Source organism: Rhinolophus hipposideros (assembly GCF_964194185.1).
Source record: "Rhinolophus hipposideros genome assembly, chromosome: 9".
NCBI classification, from domain to species: domain Eukaryota; kingdom Metazoa; phylum Chordata; class Mammalia; order Chiroptera; family Rhinolophidae; genus Rhinolophus; species Rhinolophus hipposideros.
This window is the reverse complement of record NC_138055.1, coordinates 5900947-5913927: the sequence shown is the minus strand read 5'-3', so window position 1 is coordinate 5913927 and position 12981 is coordinate 5900947. Positions and strand designations below refer to the sequence as shown.

Here is a 12981-nt window from a genome sequence, read left to right as displayed (position 1 = left end):
CAAGGCCTTGTCGGGCAAAGCCAGCCTATTGCTGGAAGTGCTACGTTCTTCAAGACAGGAGAGGCCTGCAAAGGACCTGCAAAGGGCCATTTGGGGCGGAGTTCTAGCAGAAAGGAATTTGAACACCACGCACGTCTTGGCACATTTCAGCTCCTGCCAGTGCGACTAACCATAGGGTGGGTCAGTGGTCCCCACACTCTAAAGCCCGCCTGCCAGATTCAGCGCCAACCCTCTCCACGGACTTTATGGGGCCCCTTAATGAGGTGATAATGTGTGAGACACCTCACGGGGCATTTCAGGTCACCCTGCTCCCACAGCAGTGCTTTTCAACCCCCACACCTTTTCCCAGAAACCTTGCACTGGAAGGAAACTTGGTCCAAATGAGAATGGGAACTTTGGTGCCGAAGGTGGGGGAGCTTACAATGTAGCTTTAGCTAACTACCTAGACTGAGTGTACAGAGTTGATTTCAGTCCGTCACCAGCATCACCTGACACGGCATGTTGACAGTGCAGACGGTGGTGGCCACTGCCAGGACGACTGACGGGCAGCAGCTCAGGCGTTTCTCAGCCCCAAGGAAGTTTAAGAACTATTGGCTCAATCCATCTTCATAGAAATGGGCATTGTCTTCTTCATTTCTGTTTTAGAAGAAACGTAATCCCTGAGTAAGAAGACACCCAGCGAGAGGCCAATCCTCACTTCAACCACTAAGGAAAATGCAAACTTGGAAGGAGTATGACAGGATTGAAATCTGCACTAAATTCAACACTTACCTCCCTCACCTCCAATCTCTCTTTAAATGTCAACAGCCTTATGACAAATCTCATTGTATCCCTTACAACCACCAAGCGATAGGGAGTTCCGTTATTATCTCCATTTACAGGTTAGGAAATTTGGCTGGGGTAAGAAAATGGTAACTTGTCTACCATGACGATTTCCAAGAAGCCAATCCCTGTGACTGTGCCTAAAGGCTAAAATGAGACTCCAAGATTACTCCTTGCCAACCATCTCTCCTCGTGTCTTGAAAGACTGTCTCTCAGGTAAACCCAAGAGCCCCTTTGCTTTCCTCCTGGCCCTTGCGCTCTGGGCAGCCTGGTCAGTACACAGCAGTTACGTGATGTCAAGTGGCTCCATCACATGGGTTTTCTTTCATGAGTGAGATTACAAAGAGGCAACAGTGGATGGGGCGGTTAGCTAAACTATCGTCTGAAACTATAGTGATGACTAAGGGGGTTCAGAATTCCCAAGTCAAATTAAGGAGCTAAAGGTAACTGGTGTTTCCTGGTGGTCTCAGAGCCCTGTGGGCCCGTGTGTGTGTATGGGGGGAGAGTGGGGAGAAGAGCTGTTCCTGGGGTTCCTCGAGTTAATTTGGAAGGTTTCAAATGTAGCGTTTTCTAGAGCTGAGCAACAAGATCTCGTTGGCATATTCACCTTAAATGGAACTCTGGGGGAATGGACGTGCCTTGGGAGAGGAAGCGTCCTGGGGATGAGGAAAGGATGCTGGCAGCACGGCAAAGCCTCACCCTGCCAGGAGACAAGGGTGAAGCAACCCTAGTTTATGAAGATACCTACCCACAAGCATACATATGGCTGCCTTGCCCAGTTCCTACTGTGGGTGCTAAGCTTCCCACCCCGACCCACAAGGAGTGTGCTCAGTGTAATGATTCATCCACCTGTGAGGGGTGGGGGGCGGCCGGCAGTGACACCGAGAGCCTGGTGAAGGGGCTGCTGGGAGAAGAGAATTAAGAGCGTACTCCTGGCCACTGAGTTGCAGAGGCATGATGGGGGCGGGGTAAGCAGGAAGGTGAGGTCTTGTCGTGTGCCTGTTTCTCGTGCCATTCACTCTTCAAATCCCCTCCGTGACTGCTCTACTGGCAGGTCTGAGTGGTGGGGCAGGCCTCCCAGACTCCCTGTCCCCTGGCCCAAGTCAGTGCGGCTTCCGGTGCTCGCAGTGCCCGCCCCGCACGGCACTTACACAGGGCCGATCCGAGCTCAGCCAGAGCTGCTCTCAGCGGTGAGGACCTGTCCGTCGGAATGGTGCTCCTTTCCGCGGATGTCCAAGAGGCATCTCAGACTTCACACGAACATAACACACCTCCTGCTTCCCCCACCAAACTGTGCCTCCCCAGGCGGTCCTGGTATTCACCCGGCTGCCCCGTTTCCAACCCCCCACCCCAAAGGCCACAGGAATTAGCTCCCGTGACCTGGGCAACCTCATGCCCCGCTCCGCTTCTCCACATCCTTCTCAGCACACTGGCTTTCCAGCTCCTCCTCAAACTCACCAAGCTCAGTTCCTCCCTAGCACCCACCCCTGTCTCAAATGCTCTGATCTCGAAGGCTGGCCCACTGAGATCTCAACTCCCCTCTCAGCTCCTCGGGGAACTTGACATGGACCTCCAATCTAAGGCAGCTGCCTAGTCACTTTCTATCACGTTGTCTTAACTATGTGCCCTGATTTGTTACTGGCACATAACAGATGCCAACTAGTTACGGCTGAATGAGGACAGGGTGCCAGTAAAACAGGTTGTGAGCTGGCTTCGGCATGACCACACTGGGTTTTAGAAAGATCCCTTCCGAGTAGAGGGTGGACTGGAGAGAATCCAACTAAAGGGTAGGGAAACCAATTAGGACGCTACCGTGATGCCACGCTGATGGTTTGGACCGGGAGGGGGAGCCTGCGGGGGGTGGGGAGGGAGGAGGAGATGAGACAAATAGGGGAAGGAGAGGCTCTGAGGTTGCTCGGGGCAGAGGAGGGCATGGAACTATTAGGGGACACTGGGGTCTGCACATTCTGGTTTTGAGTGAGGCCAGTGGGCAGCTGGGTAGACAGATCTGGAAATTGTGTGTGGAGTGTCATTAGGTCACGTTCTCACACAGGAACTGCTCCTCTCCCTTCTTCTGAGGCAAGGTGAAGGCTGTCCTCTAGACGGTCAGTGAGGGACAATATCACCAGCGTTAGGAGCCTGAGGTGAGTAACCTCTGAACCCCCATTTCTCTCAGAAGGCACGCAGTGAAGCCCATGAGCAGCCTTGCACTGATGTGCCCTCGGCAGTTAAGGCAGAACCTGTGGATGGTCCCTCCCACCGACCTATACGAGGACAAGCACTTAGGAATACTGCTGGAGTCCGTCGCTCATCCATTCATTCTTTTCCTGAAACTATAAAGCAGCTTACAGAAAAACGGTCACTCGGCCTCATCACCAAAACATTTTAACACCTGTATTCAATTTTTTATACAAAGATTAAAATTCCAACCAACATGGTCACAAATGATTTGTAACTATTATGTGCTTTTTCAGATAAATACTTTAAATGGCATCCAAAGACCCACCGGATATTATGCTGCTCATCACGCGTCTTTCTGAAGAGGTGGGCTCCCGGGAGCTGACCCAGCCCCTGGGGAACTAATCCAGTGAGGACGACAGTGACAATTCACAACACATGGTGCTAAGTGCTGAAACAGGCCTGGGGAAGCAGGTGACAGGTGAGCTGGTTTTTTAAATCAATGTACTTTTCATGAACAATAGTGGATTCAACTGCCCAGGCCTGCTGGGAGGTGCAGTCTTGTGTCAGCAAACAATGTATTTCGTTTGTGAGGGCTACCCTTTCAAAGCCTTAATATATATTGATTCCTTCCAGAGGGACCTCTACCTACAAATAAGTAAAGAGAACCATCTGGCAATTATTCTGCTGCTTATCTTAATGAACTATTATCCCACTAAGCCAGCTCTTAGTAGTTTTTCAATGAAAAAACAAGTAACTTTCGAGCAAACCAAGGGTCTACATGACACCTGTCTGAAGCAAGTTATTAAACTTCACAGAAACTGTTTTCAGAGTCTGGAACCACCTCCATCTCCCTGGAGCCAGTCACAACGTTCAATGAACATACATTTGACTGGACACTCGGCCACTAGCAGTTTAGTGCAACATGTACGGAATGAAATGCCTCCACGGGTAATGTCACTGCAGCTGGTCCCACCCCCATCAGAAGGGACCAGCACCACTTCAGCCCTGAAGTGTATTTCAGATGGACATCTGTTCGTTTGCTGACTTTGGTCCTCCTCGTCTGCTTCTGGGGCAGTTCTTCAGTTCTATCCTCGTCAGGTACCTCACCTAACAGCAGGGTGCTGCCAACGTATTCCACTGAAGCGTCAGCCCCGAGGTGCACAGGCCCAATCAGGGCACCGCACCTGGCTCACGGGGACAGGACATCCAGGGCTGCAGTTTCTCTTCCGTTTGATTTCCACCCAAGAAGCTGAATGACTGAAACACAACTTTACTAAATGACAGGTGAGGACACCTTCTAGGACTGACACCGGCCCACAGCACCTACGTCCTTTAAAACCACCTCAACTCAAAGCCCTGGGAAGAGTCTAGAACCCACCCAGGAAGCTACCTGATCTCCAGCAAGGTTAACTTTACCCTTAACAGTCCTCTGTCATTGTCCTATTTATAGAGGATAAGACGTCATCTAAGACCCCTCCTAAGTCCTCATTTACGTGGCACTCCTGCAGAAAGGAACTTTCCAGATAACCGAAGTTATTAAGACTAGGAAAAATATGCACAGAAAAATGACAACAATTAGGAGAACATTACGATTCCAAATTAATGATCAATGGACATAAAACATTAAAGTTGATTAGGAACAATAGCCATATCACCAATATAAAAAATAAAGTCAAAAAGAAATTAATATTTAAAGACTATCCTATGTCATTGAGACTCTAGTAGAACAGGGCTCACATGTACGTGTGGGTGATCATGGCTCTCTACGATCTTTTTTGGTAAAGCCACCAGAAAATGCCCATCAAACACCACGAAATGCGGTTTTTGATGTAGTAGTTTAGTATCTGGAAAATTGTCCCCAAATGAAACGCCATGACTAAAAATGTTTACTGTTGCCTAAAAGATAGTATATTAACTGGAGACCTCAATGTCCAACAATGCAGGAGTACCTGCATAAATTACGTTACATCCATACTAAAACATAAACCCAAAGATTAGTATAAAAATTAAAATTACAAAATTAAGTGAAAAGAGTAACGCAGAGACTTGTATCTACAGCATAATGGTAGAGACCTCAGTCTCACCTAGGAGCATGGTAAGGCCCACCTCAGAGGGTTGTTTTGAATTTTAATGTGAGAATTCATGGATAGTGCTTTGAAAGCACTCAGTACATCTGGCAATCATTACTACACTACTGCCATACCTAGCAGAACCAGCCCCTGGACAAAATCTAGAAAAGAGGCAAATTTGTTGGCTTATCAGGACTGTGACTGACCGACGACATTGCTATTAGTTTGACGACATGAACACACTATTATTATTTCCCTCCGTGTAAATATCTGAAATGCCTTCATAAAAGGTATTTCCTAGGACAGCGCCCCGGGCCTCCTGCGCGGCCCGGGGCCGCTCTGTCCCGCTCTCTCTTCCTGTGCCCTTCCCCATGTTTCCTGCTGCTTCCTGTGATTGGAGCTGTCTCAGGCCTTCAGAAGGTAGGTGTCCACCCACAGTGACACTCTTCACCTCCGAGCTCATGCTCTGAGTAAAGTGCATGCACTTTGTCTCAATTCAACACCCAAAGGCCTTACGCTACGTTCTGAAACTCTGAGGAAAAAAATTGTTTGCAAGTCTTTTTCCAGGCCCACAAAAGTAATGTTTCATATCAGCTTCTTTCTCACTGTAATTAAATGCAATTTGGTATTCCACTGTATTGTCAATAATGTATCTTGAAAAAATTATTAGAAAACCAAAAACATCAAATTACCCTTTCTGACCCCCAATCGTAATTTAGGCAATAATTATAATGGTAGCTTAATTTCTTCGCTACCTTTTCAGGGTTCTCTATGTGGGATTTCATTTTTACAAACACGACACAGATCTCATGATTTCCCATCTCACCCCACCCCACCCCACCTCACCCCCGCCCAGGCTTTTTTGCAACTTGGATTTAAAAGTTCACCAGTTTTACATCTATTCAAAAAGCTACATAAAATCAAGCAGTCCTTATTAAAAAAATATTGCACTAGAGACCTAAAGTGCTGACTGATCTGAACGCGTGTATTAGGCTTTCCTCACGAGTATTTCTTCTTCATGCTACACAGGAGCCACCAAACGCAGTGTCTTCCATCTCTTCCTCAACCCCTCCTTCTGTTGCTGGAGTCTTAGCCACGCCCACCCACCCCACCCACTGCCGTGCTCGCTGAGCTGGAAGCTACCGCGTCATTCCTCACCTTCCTTTACCTGCCACATCTGATCAGTTTCTAAATTCCATCAGCTTTAGATTCCAAAATGTCTGCAGTGTCTGTCCACTCCTGGTTCCCTTTACTACCACTTCCTCTGCCCTTATCAGCTCTTGTACAAATTCGTGCCACTGCCTCTCAACCGGCCGACTTGATTCTCATCTCTCCCTAGTCTTTCCTGAGATTCTTTTCTAAAACACACACCCGATCCTGTGATTGCTACATGCTTAGAATTCACTAGTGGTTTCGCACTGCCCATAAATTCAAGGCTAACTCCTTGGACTGCAACAGAGCAGAGCCCCTAGTCCCCATTTACCATGTATATTAACCGTTTGGGGGAGAGGTGGAGCGTGTTGTCCTGAACCATTCCATGAATTCATTATTTTGGATCTCAGAGTGCTGACCTGCCAACAATGTTTATTTAGAAAAACAACTTTATTACTGGGTAGCTCTTTACTTTGGCCTTAAGTCATCACTACCAAAAATTTGCAACACACAAGGATACTAACGCTTTTCCTTAATGTGCAAGGCAGATTTTATGTATTCCCTTCCTTTTGCCTCCTCTCCTTTGAAGAATCTAATTCCTGAGTGTCCGTGTGGGCTAGTGCTATTTCCTAAGACTGCAATTAACACTGCACCTTAAATACCACACGCCCTGCTCCCCTGAAACTCGAGTTTCCCACAAACATTACATATGGACAATGTTTCCTATGTAGCCCAAGTTCCCTATGCGAGCGGGTAAGTTCTGGACACTCCTGGGCAGAACCACTGATGGTGCCGGAAGGGAATGACACCCCGAGTACGGCTTACTGGGGAGTAGGACCAGTCCTCACTAAAACAGCCGCTGCCGCTCTAAGGCAGGCAGCAGCCCACAGGCTGGCCAGACACTTCCCTCGTTTCATCCTCATGCAGACCTGTGTCCAGACTCAGTCCAGGAAGGCGAAATACAGGGTTAAGTGACTTGAGCAAGTCACCAGCTAGGAAACGGGGGTGCCCAAGCAGTGTGACTCCAGGGCTCTCACTCGCCGCCCGCCCCCCACAGCTGCCGAGCAGGTAAAGGCAGCCAGGTGAGGAGAACATCTGCGGGCAACTACTGATGAAGAGACCGGATTTTCCCTTAGCAGGCTTGATGAACAGGAAGATGGGGAGAAACTGGTCTGCAGCCGCCAGCCCTCAGGGTCCGGAAAAAAGGAGAGGAGGCCTTAGGTTGGGGCTTGCATTTTGGATTAAGTGTGCCTTCTGGAAAATTCGAGGCCTGCCTGGAACTGCGTGGGGCAAGGTGCTGCTCCCCCACGAGTCACACAAACCTTCCTGACCAAGTCCCGACCGGTGCTTCTCACACGCCAGCTGTGGGACGCTGGCCGAGGCTCACCCCCCATGGAGTGAGCTCAACTTCAGGTTTTTATTGGTTTTCTAGCAAGCACTCAGGTGCTGGCTGGGCTGAAATGAATACCTACTTCTGCATGCTCTTTCTCCCTGTTATCTCTTCTAACACATCAGCAATACGAGTTTACATCTCAGGAATGAGTGATTTGGCCTAATAATATACAATGACCTGTCAAATGCTAAGGTCCTTTAGCATTTTTCAAAGAATAGTCTACCCCTTACAAGTTTTAATTTAAAACTGGGTGCAAAAATGCTTCTCTAAAAAAAAAAAAAAAATAGATTGTAGGAAAATTAAGAGTCTTTCAATTTGTCACAATTTATTTTGTAAGGTAACATAAGCAATAAAATTCAAAACGGCAAGTTTCACATGAGATTCCTTAGAATTTAGAAAAGCCAAATCCTGAAAGAAAATTAATCTTTTCTCCGGAAGTTTAATCTCAAGGTCATCATGTAGTAGTTGAGAGAGAGAGAGAGAGAGAGAGAGAGAGAGAGAGAGAGAGAGAGAGAGAGAAAGAGAGAGGGGGGGGGGAAGTGTTAAGAAAAACAGGTAATAAAAATAATTTCACAACTTCCTGCTACACGCTAGGAGTGGCGGGAACAGAGATGAGCAGGAATGGTTCGTGACGTGTAAGGCAGTGGACAGGCTGTGACAGAAGTGTGAGCTGTGCTAACAAGAGCAAGTGACCTCCAGAGAGGAGGGGCTGCTGAAGGAGGGCGTATCAGGAAAGGGTAGAGGAGAGTGAGAGAGGAGAGAAAGAGAATGTGAGAGCGAGGGGAGGGGAGCACAGGGCAGCTCACTGGCAGGGATGGGGGTGGGGTGGGAGGGGATGGGGGGCGTGTGGATGGGGGAAGACGGATACTGCAGTTCAGAGCAGAGACCAGGGGTGTCTGGGCTACTGGCAGCATCCTTGCTGGGCTACTAACTTAAGGAGCACGCAGATGGGAGGGGGTAGGGAGCACTGAGGATAATGCCTTTCTTTTACAGATAACCAGAGAGGCTAACTGACCTGTTTTTAGCATTTTAACATTTAGTCACATTTGCATAATGTAGTGAATGTATTAACACTTTTACACTGTAAAATCAAGTTTTTTGTCACAATTTAAAGTAAATTAAGGAGGATGTTAGATTGGGAAAGACAAACTTTTGTCCATTAATTAAACTTGTATTTAAAAATTTAAATATAATCTTTAATATACTGATCCAAAAAAATGAACCTAAACCAGTTCTTTAACATACAACGTGGGGTAAAAAAAGATGAACACTTCCCCATGGAGGCTGTTAAGAACCTATTTAGAAGGGGTATTGTCACCTGGGAGGGGGGAAGGACGGGAAGAAGGGCAGGCAGCCCCCCCACACGTAGGGTAAAGCTGGGCTGTGCAGTGTCAGGGACACACCCGAGATCCACGGCCACCTGACGTGTCAGCCACCACAATCCTTAAGGCCTTCCCAGTCCTAAATGTATCAAACATGATTTTTACAGTTATGTGGATGCCTGTGTGGAAGCAATTACCTCCATCACCCCATCCACACCTGAGGTCACTGTGGATTCACATATCCAGTGACACCAAGGTAAATAAGCAGAGGTCCAAGTTAGACAACACCAAAGAGGGCTGCGCAGAAATGGAGTAAGGCCCACACTCAGAACAGGAAGGAGAGGGAAGGCCGTTTGTACAAGCAGGTTCTAGTTTTCAGCTATTTTCAGAGTAGTGTGACACAGTGAGAGGAACTACTGTCTCTTAAGGACTTCATATTATTTTGTTATAATAGCATGCTTGTCAAAACACCTGATAAATATATAGACCCAAATGGATCTCTAATGAAATATCTGTGGCTTTATCTCAACACGATAGGACTGAGAGCATGCTTGTTAAGCAGACCAAAATTAAATGCATCTGCTAAAACCTAAGATAAAACTGGACTCAAAGTGACCTTGACAAATTGAAACATCATCTATCAAGTTAAATAAAAGAAGGCAAGTTATTGTAATTTTAATTTGTTCTTGAGTACATTAAAAAAAATAAAAGCTAGGCAAAACAGAAAAGGATCTTGTAGTCATAGTGGAACATCAGCTCAAAGAGCCAAGAAGCATCACTTTTTAAACCATTTTTAAAATTAACACATCACTGGGCTATACTACCCCTAAGTGGGTGTCACTGAAGTCAAGTCACCCTTTATTCTAAGGGTAATGGAATGGAATCTTCTCCCATCGTATCTCACTGGGTGACTTTTGAGAATAAAACAGACATGCAAGTGTATTGAAAAATTAAATTAAATGCACAAAGCTAGCATTGTAATCTAAAAGAAGGATGTAAAGTAAATACGACCAAGGAAAGAGAAAGTTAACATGTTTAAAGGGCACTGGCATAGTGAATGGGTACAATACAAGGAAATAAGCTTAAAGCTACAGTATGAGATTTATTTAAGATTGGCCATGAAACTAATGAAACCTGTTATTAAAGGAGATGGTGGCCCCTGCGCCCTGATAGAGCTGTCAGAGTACCCAAATATCTAAGTTTAGAGCCTCTACTACTATATAGAAGTAGAGGGACAAAAACACCTGTTTTTATACCTTTTACCTTTAAATAAAGCATTCCAACTTCTTACCCCTTAGAACATCTGATTCATGTGAAGCACGTTTGAAATAGCTGAGGCTGCAATTAATATTTTAAAAAACAAAAACTACTTTCAATGTTCTCTGCCTAAAGTGCTTCATGTTACTTTCACCATTTAGTCAGTGGAAGCTGTGGGGGTGGGTTAAAGAGAGAGACTGATTTATCACATTCAGTGGACTTGTCCCAACTATAACATTCTGGATTTTATTTTGGGACCAAAGCTGGCTAAATTGCAGTTAGCTAAGTTACCACTTTCTGAAGACACGGATTCCTGATGAGAAGTTTTACAAGGGAAGCCCATGGGGACCAAACTTGCGGGGCTGGAGGGAACTGCATCCTGGGTATTCATTCCTGGCACCTGGTCCTTTCTATGAACCAGACTGGGGTTGAGACAGGATCCAGACCTTTGCTGGCAGGACTTCACCTGCTGACCTGGCTACTGGTTACCAATTATTGCTATAGAATGGTCAAAAATTTATACATAACAATTACTCTGAGAGAGGATCACAATAATCTACGTTGAAATAAAGAAAACACTGGCATTTGGACAGGGAAACACACCAAAAAAGTAACAAATAACCAAAATAAACCAACCCACCAGATATTGTAACTTTTGGAGGAAAGCTGGCAAGCAGGCCATGAACTGGGGCAAGATATGATTCACTGGTTATTTACTGAGTGTTCAGAACTAGTTAAAGAATTTTGTACTTTAGGGTCATAAACGTTGTATCACTTTAGAACTTTTGCATTTAAAAACGTCACTGTATCTAAGAAGTAAATCTATTCAAACTTGGGGTTTGGGAATGACATCGATGACAGACACGGAAGGAAAGACCATGCGTGTGTGTGTGGGGGGGGGGGTCTGAGCGGGAAAGGTAAGCTCCTCGTGTGACTGCATTAGAATGTTCTAATTTAAAATATACAGAATGTCACATGAATCACATCTGACTATAGTTTGAGTATCTCTTTTTATCAGACACTTATAAATTCTGGGGACAATGCAATGATAAAATATAGTGCTTTGGTGGGAGATGTAAGGGGGAGAGGACAGTATAAAGTGTACAAGTATACTATGATTCTGGTCGATAAAATCCTTATTGACTATGATTGAAAGTCATCTGTACATTTGTCAAGTATGATCAGTTTTAAATATAAACTAATACAAAACACTCTCATCTGCTTAAATAGTGTAGACTGAACATACATTTACACATCTGTTTCCTTTCCACAAAACTTGTAAGACAAATTTATGAAGACATGAAAAATGGGAGAGGAAACAACACACAAACAATGTCCAAATTCTGGAAGCTGGAAATAGAAGACAGTAAGCAATTCTGCAGACTGAAAGGAAGCGGAGAGGAAGGAATGAGCGCAGTGGAGGAGCCACTAGAAAGCCAGCCACCCTGTGGCACAGAGCCTGTGAAGTACAGGTGTCTCCGAAGTGGGGGTGGGGAGGAGGGAAGATGTGGTCGGAAACTAGAGCATTAGCTCAGAGTTTGTGAGATGAGTTAGGTCCCTAACTCAGCCCAATTCAACCAGGTAACTGTCTCCCCAGAAGGATATTCACAGAGGAAAACGCTCTTGAAAATACTAGAAGGGAATTACTCTAGCATCTAGGTCAGATGATAAAGTTGAAGAAAGCACAGAGACAGTAGAACAAAGAGGCAGAGACAGAACACAGAACAAGAGAGAAAGGATAAAGCCAGGGGATCAACCCAGGAGGTAAAATACACTGAATTTACAGGAATTCCAGAAAGAGAAAACAGAGGGAAGGAAATTATCCAAGAAATAACACAACAAACTTCCCAAACTGAAACACAAGCATTTACTGATGGAAGATCTCGCAGAGTAGCCAGCACAAATGAATGAAAAGACCGACTTCAAGGCCTATCACTCTGAGATGTCAGACGCCGAGCGAACAAGACAAGCTCTTCAAAGCTTCCTGAGAAGGTCAGAACACACAGAACAACTGACCAGGAGAACTCCAGTCCCCTCAACTGCAACACGAGAGGCCGCAGGACAAGCCAGGAGCCATGACACCAAGATAGTGAGAGAAAATGATTTCAAATCTAGAATTCTATACCCAACCAACGCTCATGACTGTGGACAGACATTTTCAGTAGATGAGATCGTGACGTATTTACTCCCACGACCCTTTCTCAGGAAACTGTACTCTATTAAGTGAGGGTCCCGACTAACGAAGGTGAAGACAGGGGATTCAGGAAACAGAGTTCAATAGAGGGAAGAAGTAAATGATGATGATGGTGGTGAGTGCCCAGGATAACAGTTATGAAACAGACTTAAAGAAGAAATATTCCAATTGGAAAGATTGAATTAGAAAGATGTGGTCCGAGAGAATAAAAAGCAAATAAAAACATGAATTAGTAACTCCAGAGAAATAAAAAGCTTTAGAAGAAAGGAAGTATAACCATAGTATGCTTCATGAGTATTAAGAGTCAGATGTTGAAAATGGGAAAAAAGGGGCGAACGGGTGGCTCAGTTGGTTAGAGGGCGAGCTCTAGGCAACAGGGCTGCCGGTTCGATTCCCATATGGGCCGGCGAGCTGCGCCCTCCGCAACTAGAATGAAGTCAGTGAGCTGCTGCTGGGCTCCGGGGTGGCCAGCTGGCTCAGGTGGTTGGAGCGCAGGCTCTCAACCACAGGGATGCCGGGTCGACTCCTCGACTCCTGCGAGGGATGGTGGGCTGCGCCTGGCATCTGGCAACTAAGAATGGCAACTGGACC

The 12981-nt window shown here is 45.9% G+C and overlaps 1 protein-coding gene across 4 annotated transcripts in view; it reads right to left on the bottom strand.

Annotated features, from left to right (window-relative positions):
• The window catches only part of TCF20 (transcription factor 20), a 160602-nt gene that overhangs the window by 30039 nt on the left and 117582 nt on the right, over nucleotides 1–12981 (bottom strand). The window lies entirely within an intron of this gene.